We start from the raw sequence: 22,617 nt of genomic DNA, 5'->3' as shown, positions 1-22,617 counted from the left end.
CACCCATTTTCACAAGGTGTCTTTGAGGCTGTTATGAAACCTTCATGTTGGTCTACATGTTTACTTGACAAAATAATGCAGCTGACAAGCATTTAAAGCCATATGCAGTCCCACTGGGACTGGACTGTCTGAACAGCATCTGCTCAACAGTTCTGCAGGACTGTTTCTGATCCTTTAGCGTTTTCACAGTGAGCAGTGCAGTTCATGCTTGGCCTGAAAGCCAAGTGGCATGGTTTGGTTTCCTCTCTGAGAAAATGGATGTACCTGATTTACTGTATAATGCATGAAACATCTCAAGGTCCTGGTTAGGGCATCTCAATTTAGAGAAACAACAGAAAATATTTCAAGACACAAAGAAAATTTTAAACACAGCAAGAAATCAAGCCTGTGAAAGAAGCAAATATAGAATGAAAGAGGCATAGAGATTAAGATAAAATGAAAAGAAGGCATTCTAAAATTATACAGAAAGTCGATAACTCATGGAAAACCAGTGCTGATGAAGTTTTACATAACAGTGGAAAATAGCGAGCTAATAGTGAGCTATTCATAATTTTTGTATTTTGAAGGGATTTGCAACTGACTATAAGAAACAATATACGTACTTCTTGGTCAAATCAAGTCCTCTACCGAAATGCTAGAGGATTTTTTTCTTTTATGTGAAGCAAGCCTGCTATGAAATTATTGATCTTGAAAAAGATCCATCTAAGCCAAAAAGTAACAAAAGTAAACAGATCAATACAATAAGCAATCCAAGTGTCGCGGATGTCGGAAGGGACGAGCCGTGAAATGACAGGAGAGCGAAAGACCCTATGTGTAGCGACGAGACGGGGGTTAGCCCGGGCTCAGCTGTTCAGGGAATGCCATATAGAAACCTATGCCCTCAGGTAGCGGACGTGGGGCGACCTGGTGCTAGGCGGGTTTCAGGACGTCCGAACGTCAATGCTGAGCGAAGGCAGACTGAAATATATAGCCCCAGAGAGAGAGAAACACCGGAAGCACAGCAAAGAACCGGAAATGAGAGACAGGACAGAGAAGGAGCGCCCTCTGTCTGCAGAGGGCGTGACACCAAGGAAGAAAGCATAATTAATCTGCATAAGCAGGGGGAATTAATATAAAGATGCTGTTACCTTATACATATAATATTAAATATATTGCCATTGCGCATACATATTGTCCATAATGGTGTAAGATGATAACTCTGACCTTTTCTATATGTTGTAGACCATCCTTACGTTGTGGCCACCACCTAAAAGATACTTTGTAGTAATTCACGCCACGTAATTGTTTAAAGAAGATACTGAAAATCCAAGGGATAACACGGAAAATTTGCTTTTATTCTAAGCAAATAAATAAAAATCATCATCATTGTCATCATAATGTAGCAAAGCAAGTTTTAAACATTATTGACATGAAATCAGAAAAACAAAACAAAGACAAAAGGGCTCATTTTACAAGTTTCAAATTTTTTAAACATGAAAGATATGCAATTAAAGCAAAAATAAAGCCCTGAATATATTGTACTTTTTTATAAAGATGTCAAGCATGGGCTCTCTAACAGTAGTGGCAGTGTTTCAAAGTGAGGGTGAAAGAGAGTATATACAATAATGAAGCTGTGTCCCAAAAGTGTCACTATCTGGCACAGGATCGCCAACAGGCCAAAAATTCTGTTGTTGATAAATTGATTTTCTTCAGTCTTATTATCCCACAGGACAATCAGGAAAACCAGTTGTTCGAACTGAAGTAAATACTCCTGGTGTGATAAACTGAAATAAATAATTGACACTTGAGAGCCATGCGGTTACTGTGAAATCCACAGATGTGGGAATATAAAGACATAAATTACCATCTTTTAGTTGAGAACAGCTGCAAGAGGCCACTGAAGACAGAAAGTGCCTATGGCGAACCACAGACTGATTGGCCTAAATGACTGAGACTCCTGTGAGGTTGTTACAGTACCAGGATGTGGGCTCATATTTTTCATCAGTGTTTTCATTCAAGCAATGGTTTGGTTGAGCTTTTGTGAAGCTTTTCTTCACAGTTAGTGGGTAAGAATATTAAATGGATTTTATCTGTTGGATTAAAGTGCACCCAAAAGGTGCCATAAGCATGGAAATCCATTCCTTGGGGCAATTCTAAGCTGTTTTATATTACAATACTCCTACTCTTAATTCCTAGTTACTTAACACATGGGTTTTTCAACTACGGTGTCTTGTCTTGACAGTCACTCCATTCCAGGCAGTCCCAATGTGAATTTCCCACTAGTCCACCTATTGTGTACGGTAGAACTGTAATCTCTACTCAAACCAACCCTCTTAGAAAGATAAAAAGGTTGATGAGTCATGGGTCACGACAAGGCAGGGAGCTGTTTGAGATTATTGCTAGAAATGATCAAATACTGTATAATGTATATTTAAAGTAATGCAAAGCATGCGGCTTCTTGACAAAACTTGAACAAAAGAGCAACAATAAAAGAGAGATTATACAAATGAACTTAATTCTCTCAGTACTGAATTCCACTGGCATATATTGGACACTACTGATTTAAATTCTCAACATCCTTTTTTCTATGCAGTGTTTTCTTCAGTGACTCCACAGACGTGGTTTTCATCCTGGTAAGAATCCATTACATTTGCAGCCCCCAAGTCTCTGAGTACAGCTTTATAACTAACATACAGTATCTTATTCTTATTTTACTGAACTACTAGCCTGTTGGCTGCAGATTATACAATGCACCAGCTAGACCTCACTTCGAATTTTGTTATCAGTTTTTATCACCATATTACATAAACAATATTGTTATTGTAGTGGCAGGGCAAAAGAGTGCAACCAGATTTATTCCTGCCCTGAAGGGATTGTGTGTGGTTTAGAAAAATTAAGGGAACTGAATCATTTTAGCCCAGAACACAGAATATTCCATCAAGACTTGATTCAGGAATTGTCTGGAGACAACCTTCAGTACATGTTGAGGTTCTGTGGGGTCCTTTAAGAAAGGAACAGAAAAAATTCTTAGAACCTTAACTTAAGCTCGTACCAGACCAGTGAGATAGATGGTCCCTATTTGAATGCATGGCCTCTTGTCTGTAACCTGTTTTTTTTTTAGTCGTGTTTACCAGCATCATTTCCACAAACAACTGTGAACATCCAATAAAACTGATACTGTAACAATAAGTAGTTCAGGTGGGTAGCTGTGTCAGCATGTGTAGGCTGCAAAGGAACAAGTAATGGGTTTACTCCATGCTGAAAAGAGAAGAAAGAAAACACAACGTTTCGGCCGTGGAGCCTTCTTCAGGTCTTCAGACACCTGACACCTGAAGAAGGCTCCACGGCTGAAATGTTGTGTTTTCTTTCTTCTCTTTTCAGCATGGAATAAATCTATTACTTGTTCCACTGTAACAATAATGCAGTTGTAATCCTTTCTGTAGGTGGACCTCCAGTTATAAGATATATTTCCTAATATAACATTAGGAAAGTATATATCAATTTTATTTAGGTTAAATTGGAAATACACTTTAAAAGTTTAAAAAGTAAGGTAATGTTAGGAAACCATGCTCAAGACTGTAGAACCGGTAGGGAATTCTGACTTTATCTGCAGTTATGCACCTTATAGTTTTAACTTGAGCAATGTTACTGTGCTCTCTGAATATAATGTGGAATTGTTTCATGGAAAGTCCAGTTATATTTATTTATAGATGTGTTCTTCGTTATTGTGGTGTCTGGAAAATGTCATTCAACCTTGCATTGAAGAAAATGACCAGAAAATACAATAGGCTGAATTCAAAGGGCCAGATTGTGACTGTGTATTTTCATGTTAAATTAAAATGTATTTCTTAGGCCTTGACTTCCTCCTCAGGCCTTTCCTTGTTCAAAAGTATGCCATTATTGACCATCTGAGATCTAATGCAAAAAATACTGTTTTTTAAACATTGGGGTTCTATTATACTTTAAAAATGGACAATTTTAAATTATTGAAAATTGCCGAGAAGTTGGACATTGGAACAAAACATCACAAGAGAAACAAGAGAACATTCCTTGCATTGTAACAGTTTCTCTACATGTAGTCTTAAGTTGCTCATACCTGCATCAAGAACTCAAATGTTTGCTACATTTAAAGCCTTGGGTTAGTTAGAGCATTAATTAGATTTGGATTCAGAATTCAGTGTACAGACCTCATTTCAACTGATACATATAAGATCACTTTATTGGCCATATGCAATTTCTTGTATTAGGAGTTTGTCTTTTTGTATACCCCAACTTGCTCTTCATGAGACATACAGACAGGGAGAGAAGCTTGGGGTCAGAGTGCAGGGTCAGCCATTTACACGGCACCTCTGGAGCAGGTGGGGTTAATGGCCTTGCTCAGGGGCTCAACAGAGTAGGATTCCTCTGCCAGCCACGGGATATGAACCGGCAACCTTCCAGCCACAGAGTCACCTACCACCCCTGTATCTTTATAATTATTTGTAGATGTATGACTTTGTGATAACTCTTATCAAACAATTGGATAAAGAGAATGTAAAATACACATTAAATAATTATTAAAGAATTACTGTTTCTCTAATGGATGTAAGGCCTCCCCATAATCAGAAACTAGCCCCTTCCAATTCCCACAAATGCTGGCATAGAAATAAATTATCCAATCACACCCCTCGATCACCATCACACATCCCGGTTCTCAGAATACTTAAGGGCTCTTCACCATCACCAAGGTGCTCAGTATTGGGTATTCCAGTGGAGCTCCTAGTTAATGTCCTCACATCTACTTGATTGTTGTCCTACTCTTGAATCTCAAGCTTCCTGACCTGTGCTTCCCTTTGACTACGGTTCTGGATTCTATGATTTGGCTAAGTACACCCAGCTCTCTCTCAAACCCCGTGCTTGATATTTACCCTGCTACCTCACAGGGTCCAGTTTTACATCACTTTTCAGCCATCGTGCCGCTACAATAGAGGCCAAATTGGAATGGTCATTCCCCATAGTTATTACATAGCATTTTTCACAAGCATCACACTCGAACCAGAAGTGAAGATTGTATGAACTGAGCAATAACAGGAAATCCATAGCTTTGGTCTTGAGACAGTGAAATGTCCCCACACTTCAAAATGACGTTTTAAAAACCCCACATTCCTCCATCCAGTTTCCATAGCGCAATGCTATATTCAGTTTAGCCCAGTGCAGGACTGCAGTGATCCAGGGACCAGCCCAACAGACAAGGACGCAGTGAAAATGTGCCTTTATACATTTCCAGATCCAAAGCTTTGTATTTTCTTTATAGGCAGTTATTTGGGTTCACTTTCACCTTCATGAATCAGTTTTTCTATCCAAAGAACAATTTAAATTATTGATATCAGTAATGATTGTCAAGACATAGGAGGCACCCCAGAGTTAAAGACACTGCTATTAACTGAACTGGAAACTGTATGGGTTACACATTTTTTTACTGAATGAATTTTGTCCTGCCTTCATTGAGAGGAACAGATATCATGGGGTCTCAGGAGATAAGATAGATTAAGATACTGTAGGTCAGTCCTGGAAGTTAGTGTTGGTGGACCTATAGATGGTACTCTTCCTTCTGGACCAGAATTTCTAAATCAGTGCCCCCACATGATTCCCTTTGGGATTATACAAACAATACAAACAGGTAGTGTAAAAAACAGTGATAAATCTTGATAGATACAGCAGAATTCATAGTCATAGTCAAGACAGTTGGAGTCTGTATCTGCTGCAGACTAGAAAAGCCTAAATAACAAAATGCCAATTATGAACAAACAGCATTACTGTTATGTTTTGGACAGCAGCAGCTGAATATGTAATAGACATAACAATAATAACGTTCATAAGATTGAATAGCGGTATCTAAAAACACTTAATATGAAATCATAAACCTGATAATGGAAAAGGAGGCCAATATTAAATGGTTGCTTGCAATGGCTGAATGCAGGATACTGTCCTTTTTATTTATTAGCTGTATGGAGTCCAAATGACAAACCCATAAGGTATGATGATCGCCAGGGGACTGAGAATAGGTTGAGCTGGGTACCAAGCCAAACTTAAAGCAAAACCAGCAATGTCTACAGTGAAGCTCACAAAAAATTGGGGGTTCTGGGGATCATTACGTAGTTATATTATATTCTTCCTAATTGAGGAAACATCTGGATTGAAACAGAAATCCCCCATTAGCTCACCAAAATCAGCTACAGTTAATGTAAGATGCTCTAAGCATCTGCAGCCCTTGCTTAGCGTCATGCATTGCATCTTGGAAGAAGGCCACCACAAATCTTTTCCTGAACTACTGTCACAAAAGCAAATGTAGGACATTAGTGAGGGAGGATTTAAAGACAATTTCCAGCAAATGAGGTGTGTCAGTCTGCATGTAATGGCATAATTCACAGCAAATAATACTGTACCTCTAAAGTCAATTTCTTAAATATAACAGTTAAGTTAGGAAGAATGAGAGAAATCATGTAATAGCCAAAGAGTATCTAAAATAAATATGATAAGTAATACCTTTTTAGTGGATTCAAAGACCCAAATTATCTGCAATCCTAGAATAACCAATGTTAATTTAGATAAGGAAGTCTAGGGATATTGTTAATCATGGTTTACCAAGCTATACCTTAATGTAAACCTTGGAAACTTTGAAAATTTAAGAAATCACATTATATCTCATCTAAAACCTTGAAAGTGACTCCTGAATCTCCAAAGTGATCACTTTTTCTGCAGTTTTTTGGACATTATCCTCTTTTATTTTTATATTTAAGTTAAACTTTTGTTTAAAAATGGTAGTTTTAGGAATGATTTGCATTGCCTATATAAGGTATTTTATTTTTCTTTTAAAAAACTGGTTTAACAAAAATATTACTCCTATCTGAAGCAATTTACTGTATCTGAAAGTCTTCACTATTCAATAACTATGCTGTAATTTGTACAAAAATACAATTGCAGGCACTTAAAATGAAAGATTTTCATGGTGAGTTCAACAAAATGCCATAAAGTATAATATAATTTTAAAGGTAAAAGCCAATATTATACACAGAAATATTGTTTCTAAATAGCCCTTTATGCCAGTGCAGCACAGCAACTTACAAAAATAGTATGCTTTACAACTAAAATGCAATACAATTATCATGTATAAAATTTACAGTAATTGTGTGCATTAATGTGGTTTTAAATGGCATTGTATCATGTGATACGTTTTACATTGGTTAATTGTAATGTATTGATACAATGTATTTTCTAAAATATTGTAGAAACATTATATCATGTAATAAATATCTACAAAGGAAACAATTGTGGAAAGATCACATCACTAGTAATGTAATATTGATCAACTCAATTTATTTTAACTTAATGAGAAGTATCAAATCCTTTCACTTATTTACCCTCAGGGGATAATCTTTTAAAAAGAAACTTTAGCACTGTATTCAAAATATGTTACTTTATAAAAGGAAATTATTGTATTTCATCTGGGCATCTGTTACTAACCTGTTGTATCGCAGAAACCTGCAGGACAGTTAACACTGATTGCAGGAGTCATGTAGTCCTCATTGACTCCACTGCAAGCTCAGCATGTCACTAGATGCCCATAGAACAGTCAACATAAAAGAGCACCACCTCACATGGGTCACCATTGCATGCAAGCTGAGGATACTTCAGCTGACAAGCCCAGCCAGTTCCCATTTGGGAATTTCACTTTACTGTCAGATGAGGATATAGCCCAGATTCAAATGTTATGACTCAAAGTGTGCTTCAAATTACCTCCTTTGCCTTTGTTTCTCAGAAGTAGAGCCTCCAAGGACTAAAATATTTAAACAGCATCACCTAACTTTAAGCCTGTCCCTTTAGAATATGCTGCAAATTAACAAATACAAATACCAAAGAGTCTGGAAAATGTCGGAAAACTGAAACAATAAGGGCTTTGTGGCAGTGACGATTGTGTGGGTTACCTATTGATGAACATTTGCAAGTGAACTGATAACTCTTCATATCTGAACCCAGTTCTGCACTGTCACCTATCTATTTAGTATGAATTGTTGCAGTATTTGTACCATTTTGGTTAAAAGTAGTAGTGAACTATATAATATAGGTACTGTATATGGACATTTTCATCTTCTTATTATTCTTGTATTGTAAAAATAGACTATAGAACCCTGAAGTGTAACTACTCATACTAAAGAAAAATATGCAAAAAAGCAATTGAAAAATTGTTTTTTTAAGAAGACTTGAGTCTATGAGTGAAAGTCCAATCATTTTCTTCTGCTTAGAATGAACATTAAGATGTCTGAACGAGAAAGCAAACTTGCAGTTCCATGCTTTATCAGTTGTGATTCATATCTACAGTAGAAGTGTTCAAACGGGAACAAAATTGCATTGCTTTACAAATGAGCCCTTGGTCTGTGTTCAAGGCAGTGATGAATAGGCTGTGGTAGGACTGACTGGAAAGATTTTCAGATACCCCTATTAATTTAACGTTCTCATGTTGACAACCTTCAAGAAGTGAGACATTTGTCCTGCTATAGGGAACTTGCCACGCAGGGAAGCCTAGATAATATTCATAAATCTGCCACTGATCACCAATCTAGAAGGCCCACTCCTGTATGCCGTAGTGTCAGTAATTTATCAAAGGCTGTTTTCTTGTGCTCTATCAAGATGAAGTTTCGAATTATAACACTTTATTATACTGTGGTGTAGCAGTACAGTTTCCTCAATTCATCAGTACTGAACGGCAGATTGCCAGCATCAAGAATGACCTAGATTTTACTTCATATTCATCTCTTTATGTCCTTGCTGTTGAGTTTCTCTCCCTAAGCTGTTTCAGCTGTGAAGTAATTGCCACATATGACTGCAGTTAACACCCATAAGTGCACATTGGGAAATAACAGCAACTGTCCTGGCTATGATCATTTCCCTGGTAACACACTAACAAACCCACGTAAAGTCCAGCTTCCTTTTCAGCTGGATACATCTGAATGGATGGATGTCCTTCACCACAACACATGAGAGGCTGTGAACGAGCTCCGGACATTCATCTTATCGAGTTCATCTTGTTGCTAGCAGCCAACTAATCTGAGAGTTTCAACCAGTCAACTTTGGAACAAGCCAGGAGATCAGCTTCCTGGACATAGCTGGGTAGCTTGTTCCAGACTCCCACAACCTTCTGTATAAAAGGGTGCCACCCGTTCTCCAGTTTAAATGTACTTCCCTTAGTTTCAAGTCCTCAGGGTTCACAATTCAGTGTTGAATCTCAAATCAAGAATGAAATTTGTTTATGGTCTATAGTGTAAATAAAATCATTTGTTTCCTTGAGTATAACAGGTTGAACACATTCAGGCTATAGAGGTTTACTGTATTGTATGTGCTTCTAAATACCTGCAATACTTCTGCCTCTTATAGTTTAGTACTGTCTTAACTGTAAAACCCGCATAAGACAGGTTTCATTTCTGTTGGCTGTTAATTCATCTGTAAATGCCTGAGTGGATTATCCATTTCATATACAGTAGTAACAATTTTCCTAACATCATTTAAAAAATTTCTCTCTTTGAGACTCTGTAAGTATTTCTCTTCTCCTTTTTTGTTTTAAGCCTGAAATTAAATCTTTATTTATTTTAACCTTTTATATTGTTAGAGTGAGGAACACATGGATTTAATTCCATGATGTAAGGTTGCTTTTCAGTATGGAAGAAATCCCGACTTGGTACTTCTCTTAAACATGAGGTACTGATGTTGAAGTCAATGACATTGACTTAATTCAACATCTTCCGCTATTTTTGATTTCCTTTTTCATATATTTTTTTCACTTCCATTCAGTTCAGTGTTGTTGTTATCCATATACTGTAGTTATTCTGATTTATGTATTAGCTATTATTGCTTATTATTGTATTTGTGGTACAGTGCCTCCACAAGATCCTCAATGTTGTTTTCAGCTCCTGTCTGTTCCACCATTTTGTGTGTGGTTTAAATGGAGGATCACCTGACCATGAAGAACAGCTGGACTGGAGCTTAGGGTGTTTAACTTTTAAAGATGTAAATTAATCCTATGCACTACATTTAAAAGGGTTCTTGAAAGTTATACTGCCAGTCAACACAGAAATACCACTGCTACAGAACCCAAAGAGGCTTGCATATTCAATTAAACAATATCCATTAAATGGTGACTACAGTAGTCAAGAAAACTGGACGTATTAGTAGGCTATGAATTCTAGCAATGAAGTAGGTGGATTTACCTCCCAATAACTTAAAGTTAAGTAATAAGGTCCTGTGAACGTTCAGTGAACAACACACTGAAAGAATATGAAATAGTGAGACAGACACAAATTTTGTGAAACTGAAAACATGTGAGTAGATATAAGTGTACAGTATATGCTACTGTGCCTTTTTTATAATAATTACACATTTTACTGGCTGCTGGATTTGACTAATACTAGATGTGATGAATTAAACCAGTGAAAGGCATCTGTTTCTAATCCTTGGGCCCATGGAAATATGAGTTCCTGTCTCAGACCTGCACGTTACTGGGAAAAGAGGAGGGTGAGAATGATTTGAAACATAACTGAACAGTTGTTTTTGAAGCCTTTATTGCTTGAGTAACGTTTGAATCAATGTTTCCAATGATGGTTACTTAATTTTCTTGATACTTCAAGTATGGCCTCATTACCTCTAATCCAACATTTGTCCTAATTTAATAACATGAAGTTGTGGGTGGTTGAAACTAGCTATGCATTAAAAGTTTATATGACAAAGCTCCCACTGTCTGGTTACAGTAGCACATGGAAATTTGGTCGGAAAGAACCATTTCATTGTCTCATAACACTGATCTATACCTTAACTTCCATTCTATCATTACTGTTCAGTTAAAACTAAATAAGTTCACCTTGTACTAGGGGAAAATTAAGCGGCTATTTTTAATTTTTTTTAAATTAGAATAATGAGATTTATTCCTCACTTTTCTATACTATCATACATTGAATTCCATCTCATTTACCTGCTTCACAAAGAATCAGTTCCTGGTGTTTAGAAAATTTATATAATCATAATCACTGAGATTACTCGTAGCACATTTTTTATTATTATTTGTTTATCTGGCTTCCTCTCTGTCTGTGTGTCTGACCCTCAGGATGTGAAATAGGAAAAGACGGAGACGTTACCCAGACACTCAGAATTAACCGTGTCATAAGCTGAAAAACTAATCCTTACCCCCGTAACAAGACACAGGCCTGGTGCTCCTCCCAGCCGGGATCTGTCAGGACTCCCTTATCAACCTTCCTAATGTTGGGGAATCGAAACCCTAGCAACCACAGGGAATAGGAGCCCTGAAGTTTTTGTGAGTGAAACTACAAGTCTGGCAGCATGAAATTTATCCCTTCCTTTTTTTCTGCACAGCAGAGATCGGTGTTAATTAATATTTCCCCCCAAATGCATCTTGTTCCATGCTGTACAGAGGATTACAGAAGTCTGAAATAGCTCAGGCCACTCGTCTCTCTGTGTGGTCCGTTACAGTTTCAGCTGTGTTTTATTGTTCCTTTAACTACCTTCCACTATTTGATCAGAAAATATTGATCTTCTGGTTCATGGAGCTGTACGCAAATTCACATGGAAAACAAGTTCCCTCTATTCTTTTAAATGTTGTCATCTCAAGTTTACAGATGAACTGTCTGTCAGTCTCTTGCAGGTTCTTAATATGACCATACGGTCGGCTTACTGCATGTCTGTAAGACAAATCATAAAGTCACACGATTAAATAGCACAGACTCACACATTAGTTGTGACTAGATCCTTACAGGTAACTTGCAATCTAAGAATCAATCATTTTGACTCTCAGCAGATCGTGGAAGCATTTTGTTGTAATAGTGAACATGTTGATAAGCTTAGATAAGTAATGAATGTGCCAACATTGTCCAATAAATTTTCACAATGCAGGAAGACAGAGATTAGATGGACAGAATTTCTTTTACGGTGCACCTTCCATATAAAAATAAACTTTCTCTTCTAAAGGTTCAAATGTTTCACCTGTTATGGAATATTAATTTTGTATTATGACTATGTTAATATTAGTTTATTTAGAATACAGGCTTTCAAGCTGAAAAGTGTGATTCTGCTCCACTTTACAATACTCACAATCTCCACACTCAGTTTGTACCCAAATGTTATCTCAGGTTAATGTAAGTCACTAAGATTTACTGTAAGAAGGCATGTCAAGTAACTGTCAAATAAGTTACTGTAAGATACAAACTGGTGTATCTTTTGTCTCGGTTGAGGTCACAAGCATCTGTTAAATTACTACTTACAGGATCAGATTTATTGAGGACAATGATAGAGATTAAGTTTATAACTCTTGCAAAATATATGTCTCAGAAGAAAATAGTTATTTCCTATTAAAACTCAACTAATTTATTTAGGGATGCAAATACTGTCAAAATATTCAAACACGGTATCGTGTTTGAACAGCATGATATAATAATAATCAGAACAACAACATTTATTTATAAATTGCCTTTCCAAATCCAAAGACACTGTACATATGAATAAAAAAAGACAAAAACTATAATAAAAAGTAAAATAAAAAATCAAACAAGAACATACAGGATAAACTCTAGGGCAATCAGATATAGGCTCTGCTAAAAAAGCAAGTTTTAAGTTTAGATGTTAAGAGAGTTAAATAATTTGTTTCTCAAAGAGTCAGAGTTGCCATTCCATAACAATGGAGTGGCAACAGAACAAGCACAATCACTAAAAGAAGATTTAGTCCTACTGTAGGTAAGAGTGAGCAAAGGACCAGCCTCAAATGAATGGAGCCTATGGGAGGGAGTTAACACATGAAGGAGTTCAGAGATGTTTGATGGAGCCAGATTATTTAAAGCCTTTACAGTCACAAACACATTTTTATATTGAATATATGATTTTAAAGGCAACCAATGTAGAGAAGTAAGTGTAGGAAAGATACACTGCCAGAGTCTGGTGAGAGTTAGAATTCTCTAGATGCAGAGTTTTGGACATATTGCAACATACAGAGAAGACTGTTAGGGAGCCCATAGAAGAAAAATCTGCATAACATCAAGCCTTGATAAGTGCATGTATCAAACACTCGTCATCGGATATTGATAGAAATAACCTAATTCGGGCAATACTGTATTTCTAAAGTGGAAAAAGACGTCTTAATCAAATTGTTCGTGTGGGGCTCAAAATACAGGAGGGGATCCAAGATTTCTGACTATGGCTGATGTGTGAATGAGGAAGCCATCCACAATTACTGTGAAGCTCTCCAGCTTTTCCAGCTGACATTTGCTGCCAATCAGTAAAATTTCTGTTTTGTCACTCTTTAGCTCCAAGAAATTTGACATCACCCTGAGCTTGATGTCACACAGACAAGAGATAAGTGACGGGGGTTGGGAGATCAGAGGGGGAAGAAGTTTTAAAGTAAATCTAAGTATCATCTACATATCAGTGAAACTGAAGACCATGTTTGTGTATAATCTAAGAGGAAGCCTACAGGACAAATAATAAAAAGCAATGGGTCTAAGACTGAACCCTGCAGCACACCATTGACTGGGATCATGTGAGATTTGTGAGGACCAAGGGAATCAAAACACTGCATGCTGGTATGATATGAGTGGTACCAGTTAAAATTAGTACAATTGATAGACATGAATGTTTCTCAAGTGTTTGAGCAACACTGAATGATTTATTGTATCAAAGCTGCACTAGGATCATGGAGCATAAGAATACTTAAAGCCTCCAAGACAGGCGTAATAAGTAAATCATTCACAACCGTGACAGTCTCAGTGCTATGATTAGAGGGAAAACCTGACTGGAATGGTTCGAACAAATTATTACCTATCATGTGAACCTGTAATTGATGTGCAACCACACATTCTAAAACCTTTGATAGAAATGGTCATTTAGAAATTGGTCTGTAGATCATCATCCAAACCAGAATTCAAACCAGGTTTCTTTAATATTAGAGTGATTGATGCGGTCTTTAAAGCATAGGGGGCCACACCCAAGGAAGGGAACTGTTGATAATATTGACAGTTAAAGGGCTGTCCATTAGGCATGCTTTCAGTAAAGAAATAGAGATAGGATCCAGGCAACAAACAGTTGTTTTACAGCTGTTAATAATTTTTGTAAGTTGATCTGAATTAACTAAGCTAAATTCAGATAAATCTGGTACAGACATAATGTCAGTGGCTCAAATTGTTGTCAAAATCAAGTATAAGGCAAGGACTTGATTCAGATAACTTAAAATGTAAAGCATCATTCTGGATTGAAAGAATATATACTGTAGTACAGAATTGTATCTAAACAGGTATAAAGTTTTTGATTATACATTCTATACCTTTTGTTTTTGTTTGTTTTTAAAATGCTTCTAAAACTTCACAATACTGTATCTCTAAACATAAATGTGTTTCTGGTTGCGGGATGATGTAGTCAATAAAAAGATTAAACAGATGCCTGCTTTCCATTACCTAGCGTCATATCAAGTTTAGTCCAGCTTCTATCATGTCATGTAGTTGGACATGCATCTAAGTGCACCCAAAGCAGATGTTAATGCTGTAATAATTATTCAATGGTAACATTCTTGACTTACATCAAGGCATAGATATACTGTAAATGTAAGTCAATGTAAAGAATGACTTAAGAACTTTTATATTTTTTTTGCTACAGTCTTTAAGCTTTTCAACAACTGCATGCCTCAACAAAAGATAAATAAAAACATCCCTTGAAGCAATACATAAAACATCACAATTTAATCTACCATTATTAAAATTGTGAGCAAACAACATCCTCTTTTTTTGTCTTATTCTATCTTTAACTAATGATGACCAAATGTCCACTCTGGGAACATTGATGTTATGTTGATATATAAGGGATATATATAAGGTTATGTTTGAAATCGATCAGCAGAACTTTTACAACCCATTATGTCACAGAACTTTACAATTAACCAATCCAGAAAAGAAACAAGAAATGCACATATATAATGAATGAATGAAAAATATTGAGTACAGTTAAGAGAGAGTATAAAACTTGTGAAACCAGTTCATTTCACAAAAGGACTGTGAAAATATCATTTGGGAGGCAAACTTCTAAGCTCTACCAATTCCCTTTCAAACTAGTAAATTGACAGGTCCTAAGCTTTCAGGACTCTGAGTCAAATGTTTTGGATTTTTTTTACTTGAGATACAGGTATAGCAAACTAAAAATAAGTATGTATTTGTATATTCTCAGATAATTTCCAAAACAAACCATCTTTGTAATCATCATATGTTCTGCAACAGAATCTTAACCTGCAAAGCAGAATACACCTGGGAAATAGTAATGTGAAACAGTTGCTAATGATAGTTATGCTGTTCCTTATTTAACACAGTTTTGAAGAAAACTCTTTTATGACATTTCCATCAGAGATAGTCATCTTTTGATCTATGGCATTGCTTCTAAAGAATGCAGCAACATGCTGGGTTGATTACAACCTGCATGTGTTGAAACTAACAGGGACCAGATGCCAGGTGAGGTGAGACAAAGCCACACATTTAAATGTGATAAATTCACACCGCGTGAGAACCCAAACACAAAGGCTAAAAAATGAAATACTGTCAAGGAAAACGGAATGGATAATACAGAGAAAACTCTCATGTGATGCACACTAAAAATACTTTGTTCATGAAAAGCTTGAAAATGTGCAGATATAATATTCAAATTCAGAATATTAATATGAATAATAAAAAACGCACAGCTTAGCCACTTAAGCTAAACAGCTTTTTTATTTTCTAGGGCAATTATTCTTGTTTAGATCCATCTCAAACAAGTTTGCTTCTCTCTAATCGAACAAAAAATAAAAGCAAGAGTAATTGAAACTGCTGGTGACCAGAAGTAATTCCACTGCATTTTATACAAATGAGACACTTGTACAATGCAAAAATGTTAATGCTACCCTTTTACACAATTTTACCCTTCTTACAGATTTTGTTTGGATAATCTGTACACCATATAAATACCTATAGTATGTTAAAGTCCAAATATAAATGTGATCTAACATAGTTCCTACACTGAAAATAAATCCCCCAAAAACATTCTAGCCATATGGTACAGTACCTCCTGAGACACAGTAACAAAGCGATCAGGTTGCAGTTTACAATGAAATAGTGTTCCATTGTATTCTGAAAAATGAGATATCCAGAAAATAGTTAAAGAATGTTAGTTGTGATTTGTAATTTTTTTTTCATTTTGACTTTTCTGATAAAAATGAACAATAAAAGTAGACAAGAGAACACAAATATATATTTTATAGTCTCATAAATTATGACTATTGTAAGAATGGCACCAAAAAAATAAATGTTAGTAGTATCACTTGAGTTGGTATCCCAGTGTGTTAGAAAATACATTAGGCTACTAAAATATTCAAATGTTATTAAGATTTTAGCAAAGAAGTTTAAGAAATGTACTGGTCAGAAAATATTCGACAGACATTTGGTTCCCATCACAGTGCTGTTGATTCAAAGATTCATTCAGGCTTTATAAGTGGATGTTAATACTTAAAGATCTCTGCATAAAATCTCCAGATTTATTTTTCACCTTTGTGTTACACATCACAAACTGGTGCTATATTCTTACTAAAACTTGAGTTTATGCTTTTGTGAATTAGGGTTAAACTCTTCTGGACAAGTTTGGTCTTGTATTTATAATGTATCCCATAGAAGCTAGTTTCATCAGATAACATATTTTTAAGGTCTATGAACTTGCAGGTGTTCTCCAGAAGGAGAAGCACTTCAATCCAAAGAAAAGACTTTGAACAATTTAAGTAATATTAAGATTTTTGGGGGTTTTGTTGGCACTTTAAGGTTTATAGGGTTGCTGAGCAGAAGCTGCCAGACATGTTAGACACAAATTTGTAGGTTAGCAACTTGTTTTACAAGAAGACCAAATAAACACATGCTGTAAACTACAGCTTTTATGCACTGACAGAAAATCCTGATGTCTTTCTTATTGACTCTCATTTAACACATTTAACTGAAGATTGAATTTTGATGTTCACATGCTTTCCGGTTTTAAATCAATGCAAGTCCTTCCAATCGATGCAAGTCCATCACAGGGCACACACTGACATACACTCACACCAAAGCCAATTTTCCCAGAAGCCAATTAACCAACCAGTATGTCTTTGGACTGTGGGAGGAAACTTGAACATCCAGAAGAAACCCACACAGAAACAAGAACACTTGTATGTTAAAATTAATAACTGTTAAATGTTAAAATTAATGTTAACGTGATTCTGAACTTATCCCACTCAAATTCGGTTTGAAAATCCTTATCAGATAACCTGCTCTAAAATTCTCAAAATACATTAAAGAGGAAAAAAACAATATAGTTTGTTATTTCTCTTAAGAAGACAAATGGAATATTTTGAATTTTATATCTCGCATACAAATGTTATGATTAACCTCTCTTTTGAATGTATTAGCTTAAAAGCTGTAAGATGACTATATCTGTTATTTCAACAGCACATGCTGCCAATGGGATGAGATGGAATTACAGGTTCTCCCAGAGAACGCATTATCTGATTTAGAATATTCTATATGCAGCCATATGTGTCAGTGTGGCTCCTAAACAGACTGCTGTGTCAGCCAAGTTATCTGTGATCATGTTTTGATATGTCTACAAGAACAGTGTGATCAGAGTCACTTTAGGTGATGAGAGGAACTGTTACCTCTCACTTGAACAACAAGGAGAGACACTGAAACACTTACCTTGCAACAATATCTGACTTATTTCTGATGCAGTGATTCAGGAGATCCAAAATTGGTTTTCTAGTGCCAAAACGTCTCACATTCTGAGAAACAGGACATAGCGTGTTTATGCAGGGCCTTAAGTTGTAATGAAACTCCATGTGACTCAAGATTCAGATGCTTTCCTCACTCTTTTTTTTTTTGCAATTTGAAGACTTATTAAAGTTTATACCCGAATGACCACCTACACGGTCATCTGTTTTATTGAAGCCAACATGCCTACTGTGTAGGTTTCTATTTTAGAAAAAAAAAGTTCCTGTATCTCAGAAACAAGCAGGTGTTGGATTCGCTAGTCTCAGCGGGGACTGGAAAACACTGAAAGCCCTTTTTGTTAGAAGAAATTAGGAAAACAAATTACTGCCAAGCAGGTGTTAAGTCGAGCAATGGGAAAGACAATAAAAGCAATGAAAGTTGGATTAAAGAATTCAAATCACATCTGTTGTGTTGTTGTGTTGCGTGAAAAAAAGGAGATGGGAGTTCAGGACTCAAATACATTTTTATTGAGCATTATTTAATAAACAGTGAGTCCCCGTGGTTGCAGACACTTCGCCAAAGGTAATTCCTGAGGGGGCAGGAAAGAGCTCCAGTATGGACCAAATCATTTATAATAATAGTAAGTAATAGTAGTAATACAACCTGGGAAAAACACAGAAGTCAAGTAAAACACACAGGATGCAAAAATAAAATGCAAGGACAGTGACCTTTACTGTGGAGCTCATGAGCAAGGAAAAAAAAAATGTTTACAAAAGAGAAAGACAAAGCATCCAACAAAAATAAACTACAGTTTCCACAGGGAAATTCCCGCTAACGGATAGGAAAGTCAAGATATCGATCTACTGTACCATAAACCAAGGTGTGCTACAGCACACAGACAAGGATATACTCACCACAAAGATCAACGCTGGAGTGGACTGCTACATCATTAGTGCCTGGTTAAAAACCCTAAGCTCCGCCCTGGCTCCTCCTGATGGACAGGTGAGCCTCCATTTAAACCAAAGGTGAGTCAGAATCTGTAGTCTAATACAAAGTGTCAGAACAGACAGGAGCCGAAGATAATGCTGTGTAACAACAAAAACAACAAAAAACAACATCATCAACACAATTAATAAAGCTTCTTTAGAGTAACAAGCAAGAAATAAATATAAAGATTTAGATATCTGTTTTCTGTCATCATTTTAGAATTAGTAATGCTTTCAAAAAAGGACATTAGCTGTTACGTATTCCTTCATAGCTCAGTACTTTGTTATGCAGAAAACTTCAGCTCATAACTAAACCTGTGTGTATTAACACTAATCTTTGAAGTTACCAATATGATCCGATAGCTATATTGTTACCATACTCTAGATTGCTTGTTAAAAAGCCTGAAATTGTTTTTATTGAACCAAGACAGGCTGTATGCAGGGAGGGAAAGTGCTCTTCTTCAGTTCTGGAGTCAAACTTGTAGAAAAGAAGTCTATAAGATCTTAAGAAGGAATGTGCTTTAAGTCCTCCTAACCAAAGATGGGTGATTTATATAAAACAGTAAGGATGGTTTTGATCACCATCTCTAAAACTTTGATCTATGATTTGACGAAAAGCACACAAATAAATCTCAGTTACACTTAATTTTCCTTTGTATTAAACAAAAAAGTCATGGAAACCTCTAATGGTACAGCAGTAAAAGGCTACTGTAGGTTATATATATAGTCATATAGTCACTTTAAAGTTTTTTGTGTTATATACATTCTTCCCTTCAGCCACCAGAAACCTGAAATATTTGAATCATTGCATATTGGAAAAATAGCATTAACATTCACTTAGATTTTTGTGACAGTACGTATTTGATTTTTCATTGTTTTGCAAAAATATGATGTACATTAAAATTAAAACTTTGGGATACTGTGTGCGATGTGTTCAGGATTTCAAATAGCTGAATCTTGACAAAAGCAAACAACTTCTGTTCATTAAGAGAAACGTAATGTAGTTCAATTAAGTAACTGGAAGCTTAGACATAGTGCAAACTACAAATAAAGCACACAGATAGAATGTATTACAAGATGACCCTCTTTGAAGAAATAATGGCAGGTATTGAAAACACATAGCCTTGAATTTTCATAATCCACAGAAAGCGCAAATTTCAGAATTAGAAAGTTTCACGAGCATTTTTATTTTAGAACTTGAACTGTTAGCTCACATCTCTGAAATTCAAACATCTGTAAAATATCATGCACTATGAATACAGACATAAAAGAAAAATCAATATGGTAAATCCATTGGAACATTGAAATATGGAATATCTTTAAATTGTGGTGTGGAAAAAATGAGTCACAGAAACCATAGGGCGGAATGTTATTTTATAAGATTCATACACATATTAGTTAATTTAGTGATGAAACTACAATGAAAGAAGGGGTATATTATGTGACAGTACCGATGACCTGAGTTTAAAAATATTATGAAGTATATCTGCACTCAGCATGATGAGACATGGCCTGAAAATATTTTTTTTTGCCCCAGCCTACAGATGTAAAAGGAAAGGGAGTCTGGTGTCTCCCAGCATAAAATTTCACCTTATTTTAACACAGATATCTACTTTTTAATTTAACACAAAAGCTATATATTATTTTTTTAAAGTTTTTCTATCAATTTCCCCTTTACACAGAAGAATGTAACATTCACCACGCTGTGTGGTAGTAACCTCACATAGGAGCACTCGACTTTAAAATCTATCAAGTGCACAATTAACAAAAATTAAATCCAGGAAAATATCCTCAAATGTCCTCTAAATAAATAGTTTCAGAAACCCTTATTATTAATATTCTTGGTTTCATATTTATATTTTGATGAATGTCTGCTGCTTCTGGCAGAAACAGAAATCTCCATGGAATTAAGATCCCTCTTTAGCAAAGATTAATTGAAAGTTTTTTTCAAATCTTCTTCATCCTCAAATACCTTTTTTATTACTTTGTCAAAGAAAATCTTCTGTTAAGGAATGTATCTCCAGGAAAACAAAACAGACAAGACTTTTGAGACTCACAGAGAAGCCAGATTGCACGCAAATATTCCAAGCACTTCCATAATTTTAATATTTTAAATCATCTTCTTAGTTTGGTATTTTTGCAGCAAATAAATTGAAAGAATTGAGTTCTTGTGGTACTGAAATCAAATGTTTACTAACATGTAAAGCCAACGGCTAAGGACAAGGGTTTTGACAAAGCAGTAAAGACAAAAGTGCAGACTTCTAACCTTGGGTCAGAAGTCATTCTGTCTTCTTCATAGGATGCTGATCCATCACAGGTTAGCTAGTACCTATACATTCAGCGGGGCAGACAAAAGAAATTGGGGGAAAGCATCTTTCTCAAGCAAAACTTAAACAACTTAAATTAAAAAATAAATCCTTTTAGCTTACCTTTTCATGGTCTTTTAAATCCCTATAAAATGGGAAGAGTGTCCAGTAGACAATTTCACATGCCAGTCATTTGTTGCTATTATCAGGCCAGGAAATCTGTTCTGTTTGTAGTAGGAAGGCCTGTAACAGCAATGTACTACAATGGTATAGGGAGAATATACCATAGTCTACAGAATGGCACTATTCCACAAGCAAAAGAAAAATCAACCACAAAACTGTTGCCATATTTATTAAAAATACAATTATACAAACAAACCTCTTCACTCAAAACAAAATCTACAACAATTAATTAACAGATATGTAAGTTACTGTGATGTTACAGTTACAGAAATGTAACTGGCACTAAACTGTTTTTAAACTTTAAAACTACAACTTATTCTTATTACACCTAGTCCCAACTCAGCTATTTTAATTAACGGTGGGTAGCTGCGTCAGCATGCGTAGGCTGCAAAGGAACAAGTAATAGGTTTATTCCATGCTGAAAAAAAGAAAGAAGAAAGAGAACACAACGTTTCGGCCGTGGAGCCTTCTTCAGGTGTGAGAGAGACAGGGCAGTAGGCAAAGGTAAAGTAGCGGGAGAACAAAGGTTGGGAGGGAGGAGGAGTGAGAGGCGGGAGCAGGGGACAGAAAGAGAAGCCAATCAAGAGGTGTGAAGTCAGAATGGGTGCAGAGAGGTGTGAAATGAAACTTCCAATGAATGGAGAAAATTTAAAAGAACAGTAATCTGTCGTTAAGGGAAGGGAGAATGTGTGATCCTAACTGCAGAATAATTTTAGTTTCGGTGGTCTTTCTGATGTATGAGTTCGGAAAACCGTCTTTGAGAACACAGACGGAGAGATTAGTGTGGTCGTGGCCGTCAGAGGTGAAATGAGAAACAATGGGCTTAGAGAGATCTTTAATCTTCACAGCCCTGACGTGTTCTCTGAAGCGGTCTCCGAGTCTCCTTCCTGTTTCTCCAATGTAGATGGCTGGGCATTTACTGCAAGAGATACAGTAAATAAGGTTGCTGGAGGTACAAGATGCTGTCTGGGTGATCCGGAATTGTCCTGAGGGGCCTTGAATGAGTGTGGTGGTGGCTGTGTACTTGCAGGTGATACAGCGAGCTCTGTTGCAAGGGAAAGTGCCTGGTGTGGATGGTTGTTGAGGGCGGTCAAGGGAGCTGTGAACAAGGAGGTTACGCAGATTAGGTGGTCGGCGATATGAGATGATAGGGCGATCAGAAAAGAGGGCCCCAATGGAGGGATCATCCTGTAGGATGGAAAAATTCTGGTTAATGGTCCTGGGGATAGGAAGTGTGTTAGGGTGGTAAGGAAGCACCAAGGGAATGCGGTTGTTACGGCGGGAGTTCCTGATCGGGTTGATGGTCCGGGGGGTGTTTTTGGCTCGGGCAAGGGCCCTGTCAATCACACTGCTGGGATATCCTCTGTTGATAAAAAATGAGTACATTTCGAG

This window comes from Lepisosteus platostomus, chromosome 2 (assembly GCF_059453375.1).
Source record: "Lepisosteus platostomus isolate fLepPlt1 chromosome 2, fLepPlt1.hap1, whole genome shotgun sequence".
Taxonomy (NCBI): domain Eukaryota; kingdom Metazoa; phylum Chordata; class Actinopteri; order Semionotiformes; family Lepisosteidae; genus Lepisosteus; species Lepisosteus platostomus.
This window is presented reverse-complemented; position numbering follows the sequence as displayed.